Genomic DNA, 16700 nt, shown 5'->3' with positions numbered 1-16700 from the left:
ATGTTTACAAAGGAGACAGAGGGAGAGAGGGCAGGAAAGAACAGATTTCCCAGGGGAGGAAATTGCAATGAGAACAAGTAATCTGGATCAAGCCAGAGCATGTTTGAACAAAAAGAATACCCGAGGACAGAGGAAACTCTAAGGATAAGATAGGATTTTACAGAGCAGGAACCCCTACTAGATGGATTTTAGACTGTTTTAAAGTGGCGAATGTAGTCAAATGCCAGAGCAAGAGGTTCTATAAATGAATGCTATTTCCTACAGGTTTTGATGCTTGAAGGCTTTTCCCAAGTTCAGAATAAATATTTTTAAATTAAAGACAACTCTAACCTCCAATTAGGGGAATGGTTAAGTAAATCATAGTGGACAGCATGAGATGGAATAGTACGCTACCTTTAAAAGTGGTTCAGGGGGCGCCTGGGTGGCGCAGTCGGTTAAGCGTCCGACTTCAGCCAGGTCACGATCTCACGGTCCGTGAGTTCGAGCCCCGCGTCAGGCTCTGGGCTGATGGCTCAGAGCCTGGAGCCTGTTTCCGATTCTGTGTCTCCCTCTCTCTCTGCGCCTCCCCCGTTCGTGCTCTGTCTCTCTCTGTCCCAAAAATAAATAAAAAAACGTTGAAAAAAAAATTTTTTTTAAAAAAAAAAGTGGTTCAGATGACGGGGTGCCTGGGTGGCTCAGCTGGTCATGTGAGTCTTGATTTTGCTTGATTTTGGCTCAGGTCTTGATCTCGTGGTTTGTGAGATGGAGCCCTGGGTTGAGCCCTGCGTCAAGCTCCACACTGACAGCACGGAGCCTGCTTGGGATTCTCTCTCTCCCTCTCCCTGCCCCTCCCCCTCCCCCTCCCCCGCTGGTGTGCTCTGTTTCTCTCTCTCTCAAAATGAATAAACATTAAAAAAAACGATGCAGATGACATAAACCCAGGATAACACAGACTGATTAGGTTTAAAGAAACAAGACACAAACTATGTTTGCTTACAACTCTGTGAAAAATGTGAACTTTCTTGTATACTTCTTTGCTGCCAATTTCTAAGTTTTAATCAATGAGTATATATTATTGTAATACTCAGAGAATCAAAAGATAAATATTATTTACAATCTTATAGTCCTCTTTCATGTTTCATATCCTTTTTGTTTCCCACCTATGTGCTCACAGAAGGTACTTTTGACACCACTGCTAGGTTCCTGGCTATTTATCTCTCCCTAGGCTACAAACACTGCTATTTATGTCTCGGGCTTCCTTCTCCCAGTGCTGAGCTGCCAAGCATTTTATTCCTCCAATGGCTTTTTTTCTGAAGATACCATATCAACTTCAAGGCAGTTTCTTAGAATACCCTGACTGCTAGGTAGGCATCCTCCAACATTTAGCACATATTGTTTTCCATATAGTATGTATTAATTTTCTATTGCTGAGAAACAAATTAGTACAAACATGGTGGCTTAGAATAATTCTTTCATTATCCCATGGTTTCTGTGGGTCAGGAGTCCAGGTATGCATTAATCGAGTCTTCAGCTCAGGGTCTCTCAAGGCTGCAAAGTATCGACCAAGGCTCTGAGGCTCAGGGTTTTTTTCAAGGTCAGTTTTTGTTGTTGTTGTTTGTTTGCTTGTTTCATTGTCTTGCCAGGATTTGGTCTTTTTGAGATTTTGGGACTGACCCCCCCCTTTCCAGCTGTTTATTGGTTAAGGATTACTCTTAGCATCTAGTGGCTACTTCCATGTGGCCCTCTCACAGTATGTCCACTTACTTCTTCAAGGCCAGTGGAGAGTAGCTGCTTTTGCTTTGTGTATCTTTTAGAGGCTCACCTGATTAGGTAAGGCCCACCCAAGGTAACCTTTTGATTAGCTCAAAGTTGACTGAATAGAGTCCTTGTTTATACCTGCAAAATCTCTTCTCCTTTGCCCCATAATTTAACCTAATTATGAGAGTGTTGTCCTCTCATATTCAAATTACATAGAGTGGTGTATACCAGGGGATGGAAATCTTGGGGTCCGTATTAGAATTTTGCCTACCACAAGATTACAGGGGTGAATTAAGGGTGCTACAAATATTGGATTAGAATTTATTTAAAATATATTTTAACTGAAATTAATAATAAAAATAACACGCTCTTAATATATTACATGCCATTTTTTGCACTTATTTCAACATTGTCTTGCCATTTGTGTTTGCTTAAAGAATTTCCCAAGAATGTAACGTACGCTTACTTTACAAAAAGAAGCACCATTTGCAACAGTTATCTCTGGTAATCTGGATTTCCTTGAAACTGTAGAACCAATGAAGGAATAAAAGAATCAACCAAGTAACCAAACACAGCCTGGAAATAAATTGGAGACTGAGGAGAATAAAGGGATATTTATGGCTTTTCATACGGGGGGGGGGGGGGGATGGCATTTCAGACTTCCTTTGAAACAGAAAAGTCCTGCTGTTAAAAAATTGAAAAATTTTCAGAAGCATCTACTGAGGTAGGGTGGGGGTATGTGATGTGTGTCGAGGCAGTGAAAGTTGATATTTCCTGGCCCTGTCTGGGGTTAAGAGACTGCCTGCTCTCTTACCTCATAGCCAAGTAGCTCTCCAGTATTTCCAACCCAGCTGGGAAAACAGCATTGGCTAGCACTTTTATGGTGCTTACTGTGTGGGGGGCATTGTTCAAAGCTCTTTTTATGTAGTAACTCGCTGAGTCTTTCCAATAATTCTGCGAGGTATGTGTACTATTACTATTATTATTGCAGGTTGAATCCATTTGCATGTTTTTATCTTCATCTTTTCTGCTTGGCTGCTCTATTCTACTTTTCTTTGCAACACTGTAGTCCCTGCTCCTCATTCTCTTTCTCGCATCAGCCATTTTGTGCAGCCACTGGTCTTGTGGCTAACTTTCTTGCCTGTTAGCGTTTAATGCTTGTGTGACAAACCTTTCCATGGTCTCTGCTAGTACTCAATCTCTTCCATGCTCACTATAATTAGATGAGAGCCGCATTCCTTTATGTTTCTTGGAATGGCCGTGTGGACAGAAGCAGCTCAAGAAGATACAGTAGCTCATAGAACTTTAGGCATCAGAGTCTCAGAGACAAGAACTGTGGACTCCTTTCTTGACTCTGGCCTCTGCTTGGCTTCATGTTGCAGCATGGCCCTCTCCACACAGCAGAGAAGACAGTCATCACTAGCTCCAGAGCTGCCTCATCTCCTTTTATCCAACACCACAGTAAGAGGGCTTCTTTCATCGAACATCTGAGTGTCACTCACAGGGAAAGGTTCCGATTGGCCTACTTTGGGAGGCTTGTGATTTGCCCAGCCCATGTGAACTTCCCATTTGTTTCAGAGGTAGAGGTGAGCTATGCCTGTAGGTTCACTGGGAGAATTGGAGCTTCCCAAAGGAAAGCAGGCTGTGTTTCAGAGGGGATGGGGAATCATGCTAGGTGGCAAAACCTCTAGCTGCCACTGACCAATAGCAGTAGAGAGATCTTCAAATACAACTTAGCCTCCAATAAAGTGTCTAAATAATTTTCTCCCTAACACTCAGTTTTCATCTGGGTGACATGATTTAAGATATGGTTTACGCGGAATGCAAACTGTAGAACACCATTCAGCAAGCGAATCACAGTGCTGCCCAAGCCATATTGGGCTTTATGATGGTGCAAACCTATAAATTAAAAATTGCTGGGAATCAGTGGAAATTTTCTGTACAGGGACAGGAAGATCTCAACCCCAGGAGGGAGAAAGCTAAAAGAGCTGGCACAAGGAGCCAGAGTAGGGCCTCGCTGAGCCCCAAGTTAGCATTTGCTATGTTACTGTTTAAGATGATGATGTTTACATCGGATATAGCACACCATTGTCTGGAGAATGCAGAGCTTGATGGGAGATGTCAGAATGCCACTTGAGTAGGAGACTGAAGGTGGCTCAACAGTGGCAAGTGTACTTTTTGCCATTGTCAGGAATCAGCAAAAACAGCCAGTACATTCTGTGCACCATTACTGGTTTTGCTATAATTAACAATCAAGGATTTGGAAGGAACTAAAGAAAGGGAATGAGGTAGGAGTGGGAAAGGGGGAAGAGGCATTCATGAAATACTTTACTAATTTGAATTTGGGAAAAGAGTTTTGGGTTTTTCTTATAGGACCACACCTTTAATGCCTTCATCTGGGTAAAATCAAGATGAAATATTTGCTGACTGCTTATGCCCTATGGGGCGGTGGGATGTTCTTTCTAAGAGCTTCTGAAATCTTCTTTTCAAGGAAGTCTCTGTTATAAAAAAGACAATAAGATGTTTGTAGTTTCCTCCCTTCCTCCCTTCCTCCCTTCCTTCCTTCCTTTCTTCCTTCCGTCCTTCCTTCCTTCCTTCCTTCCTTCCTTTTTTCTTGGTAAATTCTAGCTGATGGTAGTTCAGAACCATGCTTTGTGTTGTTTAGTTTTCTTTTATGCAGAAATGCAATGCTTGGACATGTCATGAACTTAGCAAAGAAAAAGAATATGCTTTTAAAAGAATTTGGTACCCCAAATTTGGAACCCAGAAAATTGGAATCTATGAGGAATGCACATCTAAATCTTTAACTTGGCACCTCCAGGGGGTTGTGGGTGGGAGTGGGGTGGGGGGATGTAATTCAAATACCAGCCTGGAGGAATCATTTCGATTACGATGTAAGAAATGTAAGAAGTTATTGTAATGAGGTCAGTTCTGGTCCTTATGTTATTAGCCGACCAGTGAGGATGCAGATGAGGTGGAACAGAAATTAATTAGAGTATTATGGGGGCTTTACAATCTAAGGTATTCAGAAACTGAGCAAAACTAGGTCTGTGTTCTTAAAAAAAAGATTATAGACAGACCTTATTAAAGCACAGAAGGCTCAGCTATTTAAGATGGTGACATACATAGAGGCAGGAATGTGCAAAGAGAAGCTGAAAGGCAGCCAGGCCCTGAAGGAATTTCAGTGGAATTTCTTCACCGGAGGAGTAGTTAATAAATAGAGCAGATTTCTAAGGGCAGAAACTAGAGCAGCTACTACAAATAGTTTGATTTTTTTTCTATTTTTTTACTTTTTTTTTTTTTTTAAAGGAAGGGAGTGATAGGAAGTTAGAGAGGAAAATGTTGAAACAAAGAAAACAAGTCTTTTAGCTAGCAATCCTGGCCACCTCCCATGCAAAAATGTCTGCTCCCTGACACTGAGACTGCTGTATCATTTAATAATCATAAAACACACTGTGGAGTTGGCCTTGGGTGTTAGTTTTAGATTAATGCTAGATATCATTAAGAACTGCATGTAATATAATACTTTTCCAAAGTCTGAAAGACCATTTGCTTTGTCTTGCTGCCAGCATTTCTGCTATTTTCCATTGCACAGAAGGACAGAATGGAGGGCTAGAAATCCTTTTGTGCTCTGGGATGGTCTCTACTCCCGCTTTGATGTGTCCCTCATAGTCTGATACAGGAAGCCTTCTCTGGGGCAGTTTTAATATAGTGTGTGCTTATGAATCCAAGGCTCTGATTCTTTTATTTCTATTCTCGATCAGGTAGGTTGGGATGGTTACTAGCTCATTGTGCACAGGGCTCTTATTCTTCAGATTGTCAAATTATGACAAAAAGGGAATGGATGTAAGTGCGTGTATCTTTGGGCCAACATGTCTGCAACTTCATCAATATGCAGATTTCTTCCCGCCTCACCAATCAAAAAATTTTTTTACCAAGATTCAACTTGGCAAAAACTAACTTTAGAATTTGCCAATTGATTCATAGGGTTGGAACTGTTAGCTGTGGTTCTGTTCTCAGTTCTCTATGTGGGTCCCTCTCACTATCCATGAAAACTGAAAGAAATATTTACCCCCAACCTTCAGATTTCATGGCAGAAGGATTCTGTCAGGGCAGCAGCCCCTGATTTATGGGGAGGCTGACAGGTGTGTGGGATGACTGGTGTTGCCACACGGCAACACTTCCCAGACCGTGGGCCTCATGATCCCCTCGGATGTCAGTAGAGGTGCAGATTCCTGGGCTCCATGCTCAGACCTACTGAAATAGAATTCCTGAGTTCGGGACCTATGGATCTGCAATTGTTTTTCAGTCACACGGGTGATTCTGAGACCTGTAGGCCCAGAGGACTGGGACTTGTAATTTGAAGGAGAAGACATGACAGAGGCTAAGTAGGAAACCTTATGGATATTTGCTTTCATTTCAGCTTTCATTTCCCAAACATTGCTGGGAAGAGCAATGGCAGGGGTCACAGTGGGTCCAGAGCAGCAGCGATTTGGGGGTAACAGGCAAGCAGGATATGGAATTATAAAATCTGTACAGGAGTAGACAGGGGCCAGGTGACAGGCTCGCATTCTGGGAGTTTATTAGAAAATAGAAAATAAGTGATGAATGGAACATTCTGATATCCAATGTATATTGGAGATTGTTGATGGTAAATCTGGCTGACTCAAGCTCAAAACAATACACTTGCACATGGAAGGAAAAGCTGTAGTGTGAGCTAGCCCCGGAGGAATTGAAGGGATGGCTGGCGATCTCTCTTGCAGTTCCCTTGGCTGAGAGAGGGCATGGTACCTCTATCAACCATCCCCCTGTCTGTACCAATGGAAAAGAGGGATTCCCTTGAAGGAACTCAGGATGTACTCGCTGAAAGTAAGATTGTAAAATGGAGTGGATGTGAGGCAGTCAAAATAAACTACTCTTTCAACCAAAAAGCAAGAAGCAAACCAAGGAGAGTCAGTCTTATTCTGTGAATAGCCAGCAGTCAGAGGCCCTCCAGTAAGCAGGATGAGGTGGGTGGTCAAAGGGCCAGATTAAAATCAGGAACTTCATAAGAACCGCAGAAAGAGATAGAGTTAGCTGGAGGGCAGGTACTCTGCAGTTAAAGGGAGACTTGTCAATGTTAATCTGCTTATAAAAGATGGAGGGGGCTGGCCTTTGCTCCTCTGCCAATAGACTCTTCCCAATCTGTGATAGTTCCACTTTGCGAGCCCGCCCCCGGCAGGGGTTCCCTCTGCTGTGCAACCTTCACTTCTGCTTGGTTCCCAGCGGAGATACTGCTCAACGTCTTTCTTGCCTCCTCGGCCACTGCATTTCTCCATGTTTCCATGGGGGCTGTTAAATTGCCAGGGCTTTTCACTCTCTTGCCTATTCCCCTCTGGGCCAACCTTGCTAGACTTAGGGGATACCGTGGCTTAGGCCAGCTAGGCCAGTGCCATGATTGGTTAAATAGGCCTTTGTGGATTGGCCTGGGAATCACACCACTATTTATAATAATTTTTTTTTTTTCCTATGGGGAAATTCTTTGAGTTCCAAACACCCCATTGACTGGTGACCTTTTAGAACACAGTCCTATCTAGGCTCCACAGTGGGGTGAGATCACTAGGAGTTGTCGGAGCCAAGCTGGGAACAGCAAACCAAGGCCAGGCCAAGCTGGGGTTAGATGGTGAGCTCACAGCAGAGAGATTTCGAAGTCAAGTAAAGATTTGAATGCCTAAGTGTGTGGATGAATCTGAGATTAACCTTGCTGGGATAAGGGTCGGGCAGGGAGAGGTTGGGTGACATGATAAGCAGACCAGGTGAGGTAAACCAGGGTGAGTAAAATGTGCTGTGGGGCTAGAGATGTACATTGGCATTGCCTTTGTTATCTCACCCCCCTCATGAGGCCTGACTGCTTTGAAGTGGGAAACTTGGCCACTGTTCTCTCACTGAATAAATAAAGCACAATCCCTAGGGATCGGAGGCAGGGAGAGCTTATCAAGAGCAATGACTTGGGCTGTTGGTACATTTCTGTCATTACCGCTTCCTCCACCCAGATCCCTCTGGCTCATCACTCAGATTCCCTGTTCCTGCTTCTTTATCTCTTGGTTCCTCTTTCCCTCTTCCTTTTCTTCAGTGCAACAGCACCAGTTTTCCAGCCTCTGTGCCTCTGTAACCATACTCTCTGCTTGCCCCACTGCAATGATGAATTGAGCTTCAAGGTAGGGCTTGGACTTCAGAGCAACTCCCCTACTTCTGCAATGGATTTCATCACCTCCTGCCTATTTGCAAATGTGCTTTCTCTCTCCTGCATCACCACCCACTGGAACGTAAATTAAAATAAAAACATATAATCTCTTCCACTTAGAAATTAGCCATAACTTGACCCTACATTTCTCCCCAGCTGCTGTCCCATATCTCTGTCTTTTTATAGCAAATCCCTCAAAAGAGTTGGTCTTCTCAATGTTCTCGAATTCTTCTTGCATTTTCTCTCTCCCTTTTCACTTAAAGCTTTATTGAGATGTAGTGTACATGCCATAAAATTCACACATTGAAAGCACTCAGTGATTTTTAATATATTCAAGTTGTCAACCATGACTGTAATCAATTTTAGAATATTCTCATCACTTCAAGAAGAAATCCTTTACCTAATTGGTCATTTCTCCCCATTTTCCTCAATTCACCTTCAGGCCCTAAACAACCCCTAGTCTACTTTCTGTTCCTATAGTTCTGCCTATTGTAGACATTTCACATAAATAGAATCACACAATATGTGGTCTTTTGTGACTGGCTTCTTTCACTTAGTATATTTTAAAAGCTCATCTATATGGAAGCATGTATCCGTATTTCATTTCTTCTTATGGCCAAATAATATTCCATTGTATGGATATGTCCCATTTTATTTATCTATTTACCAGTTAATGAACATGGGGTTTGTTTCTGTTTGGGGGCTATTACGAATAATGTTGCTATGAACACTCACATACAAGTTTTTGTGTGAGCATACGTTTTAATTTCTTTTTTATTTCTCAAGGTTTTGTATGAATAAATAATTTACATACCTAGCAATGGAATTGCTGGGTCATATAATAAATCTATGTTTGACATTTTGAGTAGTCGCCAGACTGTTTTCCAACATGCTGCACCATCTTACACTCCCATCAACAATGTACAAGAGTTCCAATTTCAACAGTTGTAGCCATCACTTGTTTGTAGTCTGTCTTTTTATTATGCCATCCTAGTTACTAGGAAGTGGTAGTGACTTACGTTTGATGTAATGATGGCTGACGGCTAATGATTTTGAGTATCCATTCATGTGTTTATTGGTCATTCATATATGTTCCTTGGGGAAATGTTTATTCATATCCTTTGTCCATTTTTTTAAGTTTATTTATTTTTTTGAGCAGAGATACATGGGGAGGGGGGACAGAGAGAGAGGGAGAGAGAGAGAATCCCAAGCAGGCGCTGTACCATCAGCGCAGAGCCTGATGCGGGGCTCAAACTCGCCAACCATGAGGTCATGACCTGAGTCAAAACTGAGAGTCATATGCCCAACAGATTGAGCCACCCAGGTGCCCCTCCTTTGCCCAATTTTTAATTGGGCTGTCTTTTTCTTATTGAGTTGTAAGAGTTCTCTATATATCCTATACATTAGTTCCTTGTAAGATACATGATTTGCATTTATTTGTTTCCATACTGTGGCTTGTCTTTTCTTTTTCTTAATGATGTTTTCTGGAGCACAGAAGTTTTTAATTTTGATGAAGTCCAATTTATCTATTTTTTATTTTGTTGTCTATACTTTTGATGTCATATGAAAAGAAGCTATCCCTTAATGCAATCAAATTTGTTCCTATGTTTCTTTTAAGAGTTTAGTGGGTTTTGATTCATTTAGTTTTTTACTTATTTTGAGTTAATTTTTGTATACAATGTGAGGTAGGTGTCCACCTTTATTCTTTTGCATAAAGATATCCAGTTATTCTGTACAATTTGCTGAAAAAAAAAAAACCATAATTGTCTTTACACCCAGATAAAAATCAATTGACTCTGGATTTATTGGTTTATTTTCAGAGTCTTGGTCCTATACATACATATATATATATATATATATATATATATGTATATGTATATATATGTATACATACGTGTATGTATACATATATATGTATATACATATATATACATGTATATCCTTATAGAAGTACTGTACTGCCTTGTTTTAAGTTTTGAAATTGAGATGTAAGAGTCCTCCAACTTTGTTCTTTTTCAAGATTGTTTTGGCTATTCTGGATATCTTGAATTTCTTTATTAAATTTAGTATCAGCTTATCAATTTCTAGAAAGAAGTCACCTGAGATTTCAATTGAGATTGCACTGCACCTGCAGACAAATTTGGAGGAGCATTTCCATTTGTAACATTATCTTCCAATTTGTGAATATGTGATGTCGTTCCATTGATTTAGATCTTTAAAATTTCAAAAATGTCTCCTTCAGAGTATGAATTTTACACTGTGTTAGATTTACTTCTAAATATTTTATTCTTTGTGATGCTATTGTAAATGAAATTGTTTTCTTAATTTTATTTTTATATGATTCATTGCTAGTGTATAGAACTATAATACTTTTCACATATTGATTTTGAGTCCTGCAATCTTGTTGATTGTATTAGTTCTAATCATTTTTTAGCAGATTCCTTAGGATTTTCTGTATACATATACGATCCTTAAGATCTATATACAAGATTATGCTATTTGCAAATAGAGATAGTTTTACTTCTTCTTTTCTAATGAGGATGACTTTAATTTTCTTACCTAATTACCTTGGTTATAACCTCTACTATAATGTTGAATGGAAGTGGTGAGATCAGATATCCTTGTATTGTTCCTGATCCTAGGGGAAAAGCTTTCAGTCTTTCACCATTATGTATCATATTAGCTGTGGGTTCTTCGTAAATGTCTTTTATTAGAGCGAGGAATTTCCTTCTCTGCCTAGTTTGTTGAGTGTTTTTAATATGAAGGGATGTTGAATTTTGTCAAATGCTTTTCTGTATCTATGGAGATAATCTTATGGTTTTTATTTTTTTTATTTTTTTATTTTATTTTATTTTTTAAATTTTTCTTAACGTTTATTTATTTTTGAGACAGAGAGAGACAGAGCATGAACGGGGGAGGGTCAGAGAGAGGGAGACACAGAATCTGAAACAGGCTCCAGGCTCTGAGCTGTCAGCACAGAGCCCGACGCGGGGCTCGAACTCACGGACCGTGAGATCATGACCTGAGCCGAAGTCGGACGCTTAACCGACTGAGCCACCCAGGCGCCCCTATGGTTTTTATTTTTTATCTATTGATATGGGGTGCTACATTAATTGATTATCAAACAAACATTAAACTAAACTTACATTGCTGTGATAAATGCCATTTGGTTATGGTATACAGTCATTTTTATAGGTTGCTGGATTCAGTTTGCTAGTATGTTTTTTGACGATTTTTGTGTCTATATTTGTAAGAGGTATTTTTCTGTATTTTTCTTTTCTTGTGATGTCTTTGTCTAATTTTGAAATCAGATCTCATACAATGAGTTAGGAAGTGTGTATTCTCTGATTTCTTGGGAGAGTTTGCAAAAGATTGGTGTTAGTTCTTCTTCAAGTGCTTTGTAGAGTTTGGGTCTGAACTTAATTATCTGTGTTTTTGATTACTAAATCAATTTTTTTACTTGAGAGAGGTCTATTCAGATTTTCTTCTTCTTGAATCAGTTTTAACAGTTTATCTCTCACTAGGTATTTGCCTATTTTAAGTTACCTAGTTTATTGGCATAGAGTTGTTCATAGTAATTCTGACAGTTCTTTTTATTTCAGTAAGACTGGTAGTACTGTTCATTCTTTTGTTCCTGATTTTACTAATTTGAATCTTCTCTTTTTGCTTGGTCAGTCTGGAGAGTCCGCCAGTTTTGTCCTTTTCAAAGAGCCAACTCTTGCTCTCGTTGATTGTTTCCGTTTGTTTTCCTGTTCTTTATTTCACTGATCTCTGCTCTTATTATTAATTTCTTGTTTCTTGCTTGGAGTTTAGTTTGCTCTTTCCCACCCACAGGTTTTAAAAGTAGAAGGTTAGGTTATTGATTTGAAATCTTTCTTCTTTTATAAGGTAGGTACTTACATGGATAAATTTCACTCTAAGCACTGTTTTATCTGCATCCCATATGTTTTGGTATGTAATGTCTTCATTTTCATTCATCTCAAACTATTTTCTGTGTGGTTTCCTATGGAATTTCCTTTGAGATTTTTTTCTTTGATTTATTGGTTATTTAGGAGTGTAGTATTTAATTTCCATGTATTGGTGAATTTTATAAGTTTGTTATTGATTTTCAATTTCATTCCATAGTGCTCTGAGAAAAAAAGCTTAAAAAGGATTAAAAATATATTAAAAATTTTTTAAATCATTTTAGATATGTTGATGCTGTTTTATAGCCTACCATAGAAAGTTCTGTGTGCATTTGAGAATATGTATACTGCTATTATTGGATGTAATAAATATACCTATTAAGTTTAGTTGGTTTACAGTGCCATTCAACTGTTCTACTTCCTTGTTGATCTTATGTCTAGTTGTTCTATCCATACTTAAAGAGGGATATTGATGTCTCCAGCTATTATTGTTGAATTATCTATTTCTCCCTTCAGATCTGTCAATCCTTGCCTCATATAATTTGGAGGCTCTGTTTGATGTGTATGTTTATAATTGTTCTATCTTACAGTTGTCCTTTTTTAAAACACAAAATGTTCCTCTTTATATGTAGCAATGTTTTTTAAAGTCAATTTTTTTCTGATATTAATAGTGTCAGCTTTTTTCTTTCTTTTTTTAAGTAAACTCTGTGCATAATGTGGGGCTTGAACTCAGAACCCCAAGATCAAGAGTCACATGCTCTACTGCCTGAGCTAGCCAGGCACCCCTAATATTGCCAGATTTCTATCTTCATTCATTAGCCATATATATATATATATATATATACACACACATATATATTTCTCTATATGCCAAGACTTCTGAGTTACATCCCTAAAACCAATCTTGCTCTAAACTTGAAACTCCACATCTACTTCCTTCTTCTCATTTCCACTTGAACTTTAATAGGCATCTAAGTTTTTTTTTTAATTTTTTTAAAGTTTTATTTATTTGAGAGAGAGAGAGAGTGCACGTGTATGCACGCACACACACACAAGTGGGGAAGGGCAGAGAGAAAGAGAGATGGAATTCCAAGCAGGCTCTGCGCCATCAGCACAGAGCCCAATGTGGGGCTGGAATCCAGGAACCGTGATATCATGACCTGAGCCGAGATCAAGAGTCAAACACAAGTTGAACACCTAACTGTGCTACCCAGGCATGCCTATGGACATCTAAATTTTAACACATTTAAAAGCAACTTGCTAAACTTGTTATACCCCCGGTTTCTCCATCCCAGTAAGTTCAACTTCATTTTTTTCTAGATACTTGGACCAGAAATCTTGGAGTCACACTTGACTACACTTCTTCTTCTTCTTCTTCTTCTTCTTCTTCTTCTTCTTCTTCTCACACTCCATATCCCATGTATTAACAAGTCCTGTCTATCTGAAATTTAAATACGTCTCCACTTTCTGCATTGTTACTGCTCTAATATAATCCAAAATATCCCCTTGTCTGGAATCCTGTAATTGTCTCCTTCCACCATTTCCTTCCACATTATATTCACAGAGCAGCTAGGGTGCTGTTTTTGAAAAGATAATGTACTTTTGTATTGAACACTGTAGTACCTCCACATCTCATTTAGAATAAAATGGAAAATCCTTACTATTCTCTACTAGATCCTATATTATCTATGTAGTAGTTTTCCATTGCTGCATAATAGATTATCTGAACACTTTGTGGCTTCAAACAGTAACAATTTATTATTTTTCACAGTTTCTGTAGGTCAGAGAATAGAGAACATCTTAGGTGGGTGGTTCTGGCTTGGAGTTTGCAATTGACATGCTGGGCAATGTTGACTGGCACTGTGGTCATCTAAGGGCTTGACTGAAGATGGAAGATCTGCTTCTGAGAAGGCTCAATCGTGTGCATGGCATGATAGGCTGGTGACAGGCCTCCATTTCTCCCCATGTATGTGTCTTTCTAGGTTGCTTGATGGTCTTTATAACTTGGAGTTTTCTTCAGAACGAGTGACCCAAGAGAGAGGGCAAGCACAAGCTGGTTTTTTTCTGACCTAATCTCAGAAGTCACAGGACATCCCTTTATCACATTCTATTTGTTAGACCCAAGTCACTAAATCTGGCCCATATTTACAGGAGAAGAATTAGGCTTTCTTTTTTGAACGGAGAGGCATCACAGAACTTATAGACAAATATAAAACCACCACAACTTGTTCCTCATCTTTTTTTAAAAAAGTTTATTTCTTTTGAGGGAGAGAGAGAGTTCGAGGAACAAGAGGGGTAGAGAGAGAGAGAGGGAGAGAAACAATCCCAAGTAGGCTCAGCACTGTCAGCACAGAGCCGGATGCACGTCTTGAACTCACAAACCATGATGTCATGACCTGAGCTGAAATCAAGATTTGGATGCTTAACTGAACCACCCAGGCACCCTCTAATATATTTTTTTTCTGATTTCATTTCTTTCCCTTTCTCCTTGTGTGCTCAACCACAGCCGCGTTTGTCTTTACTATTCCTAAAACATGAAGAGAAATGTTGCTACTTCAGAACATGCACGTTTGCTGTTCACTCCACCTGAGTTTCCCTCCAGACAGCCACGCGACTCGTTTACTCACCTCTCATATCTCTGCTCAAATGTCGCCTCATCATTGAAGGCTTTCCTGACCTTTCCTGACCTATTTTATAGCTAAAATAGAATTTTTCCCTTCCACTTCTCTCTCTATTTGCTTTATTTTGCCTTGTTTTTTTTCATAGTTCATATCACTACCTGAATATATACGTGTATATGTTCACACACACCTACTCTTCCTGCTCTTAAATATAAACTCCCTAAAAGAGTAGGGCTTTGGTGTTTTTTTATTCATGCCTGTAATCCTATTACCTTGAACATTTGCTAGGCACATGGTAGAAACTTGATGCGTATTTTTTTTTATTGATAGAACACATTAAATTGCTGTGTTCATAATTATCTTGGTGAGCATATCTACCACATGATACAATGAGCATTTGGAGAATCCCATTTTCAGTAAAGTAACTGAGAAGAAGAGATTGTATGGGTGGGTTTGCTAGCAACTTTTTTCTTGAATTTGGGCAGTAACTCTTGTTATATACTTACATGGAATTTTACCCAAAATGATAGTTATACACCTTCAAATAACTTCAGAAAGTTAATTCTCAAACTTTCAAAAAGCTTTTGGGATTGTTATTAAATTATAGTATTTCAACAAAGCATCTATTATATAAGCATTTAAAATCATCATCCCTAAAAAATTTTTCTTTCCACAAGCTCCCTTAATGAGCACTCTACTATGAATAATGTTTTGATAGATAAGATAAAGTGAATTAGCTCCAAATTTTTGAAAATGTATGGATGCATGCTCAGTTAGAAACATTTTCATCACAAGAGCTTCAAGTCAGTAACTTTTTGATGCTGTTTTGCTTTTTCATATGAATTATGTATTTAGTGAAAAATATAAATTTGATATCCTTGGTATTTCTCTCTCTGGAAGGATTACCATTCTACTTGTTTTTAAGAAAAATAAAACTTTGTGCTTGGCCTCAGTGACTACTCATTAGACATTAGTATTGTCTATCCATTTTATTTTATCTTATTTTTAATTTTTTTAATGTTCATTTATTTTTGAGAGAGACAGAGGGACAAAGCACAAGCTGGGAGGGGCAGAGAGAGAGAGACAGAGACACAGAATCCAAAGCAGGCTCCAGGCTCAGACCTGTCAGCACAGAGCCTGATGAGGGGCTCAAACTCATGAGCTGTGAGATCATGACCTGAGTTGAAGTTGGACCCTTAGCCAACTGAGCCACCCAGGTGCCCCTTCTAACCATTTTAAAGGAGGTTTACTAGTAATCAGCACTCTATCATATTAGGCACTAGCATTTTTTATCTTTCTTAGTGTTTGAGTGGTATTTTGTATCTTAGAATGGTTGTCTATATCTTGCCATTTTTCTATTTCAAATACAATTGCATTTTTTGTTAATAAAAATTTGTGTCAATTTAAGCATTCTTTTGAAATAAACACATTAGCCTATATTATCTTCATTTTCTGACTCTTTGCTAGCCAAACCCAAAAATTTGATAATCTTTTTAATAGGTTGTTAAGAACATTGTAATGTTAACCATGCATTATCAAGTTAGAAGATAAAATGTGTGTGTCTACATAAATATAAATATGTATCTCCTCAATGGTCTCAAGGACATTTGTTGCTGTATTTGTTTACAAGTTAACAAGAAGCATAAAACAAAAAGAGTGTATTATTATATGCGTCTTCAGGGACATTTCACAGACCCTGAAGCGCAGGAAGAGACTAGAAATAGATCTGAATATTAGGAAGTCTTCTTCATATCTAGTCTTTGCTTCTTTCAGAAGCTGTCTCTTATTCTTCCATTTCTGTAGAATAGTTTTAGCTGCTACGCTAATATGGGTGACCCAGAGCTCCTAAGTTATGATATCTCCATCCATAAGACCAGCTCAGACCAGCCTGGAATTCCTGAGTCCTGATTCCACACTCTCAGAGAGAATCTGATTGGTTAGGAGTCTGTTTTTTGTTTTGTTTTGTTTTGTTTTTTTAATCAATCAGCTCTGGCCAGTTTTGTGCAGTTAGACATGCCTGCTTGGGTTCCAGCCAGTGAACAGGGCAGGCAGATTCTAGAGAAGAGGGGGAAGGCAGCAATAACAGGTGTTCACTATTGCTTTCTTTCTTCCTTTCTTCCTTCCTTTCTTTCTTTCTTCTTTCTTTCTTTCTTTTGTCTTTCTTTTTTAAAAATTTTTAATGTTTTTTTTTTTTTAATTTTTTTTTCAACGTTT

Source organism: Panthera uncia, assembly GCF_023721935.1.
Source record: "Panthera uncia isolate 11264 chromosome C1 unlocalized genomic scaffold, Puncia_PCG_1.0 HiC_scaffold_3, whole genome shotgun sequence".
Classification (NCBI taxonomy): domain Eukaryota; kingdom Metazoa; phylum Chordata; class Mammalia; order Carnivora; family Felidae; genus Panthera; species Panthera uncia.
This window is presented reverse-complemented; position numbering follows the sequence as displayed.